We start from the raw sequence: 756 nt of genomic DNA, 5'->3' as shown, positions 1-756 counted from the left end.
AAAGAAAAAAAAAAATTGAGAGAAAACAGAATAAAAACGGGGAAGAACGAGAGAACAGATTAATGATCGCGAGCGCCGTCTTTTCCTCTCTCCGTCCTTTGTCCTCCAACCGCAACGTGATGTAAACGTTCATTTTTTTTTCCACGTCTCTGCTTATGTCATGCAAATTTTATATCATGCAAATGACTAAACAGCCTCGTTTATGCTAGTTCCATTCATTAAGATTAATACTTGTTTACTGTTGCCTTTATTATTATTATTTTTTTTTTATCATTATTTATTATGATTTATTATTATTATTAATATTATTTGATTTTTTAGTTATTATTTTAATTATTATTATTATTATCATTTTACTTTTTGATCTATTATTATTTATCTTTATTATTATTTTTTTTTTTTGGGGGGGGGGTATCCGAAAGTGTTTTATGAGTAAAAAAAAAAAAGAAAACAAAAAAAAAAATCTTGGTTGTCTTTCTCTCACGTACATCTATCTCTCTTTATCTTACTGTTTATTTACCCCTTTCTCTTTCCCGTAGCAGAAGAGCAAAAATATGGAAGATGAGAGAAAACTTTCGCTTAATCGCAACAGTGTATTCAAGGTCAGTCGGTTATCCTCTGCGTTCGCTAATATCGCAACCGAAAATCCGGAATCCTTTGCGTGTATCAACCCCCTCTTATCCGGCATCAAACTCAATAATCCGGAATCCTTTTGCGTGTATCAACCCCCTCTTATCCGGCATCAAACTCAAAAAT

The sequence above is a fragment of the Penaeus vannamei genome, chromosome 26, assembly GCF_042767895.1.
Source record: "Penaeus vannamei isolate JL-2024 chromosome 26, ASM4276789v1, whole genome shotgun sequence".
NCBI classification, from domain to species: Eukaryota; Metazoa; Arthropoda; class Malacostraca; order Decapoda; family Penaeidae; genus Penaeus; species Penaeus vannamei.
The sequence above is the reverse complement of the archived record's forward strand: the minus strand, read 5'-3'. Positions refer to the sequence as shown.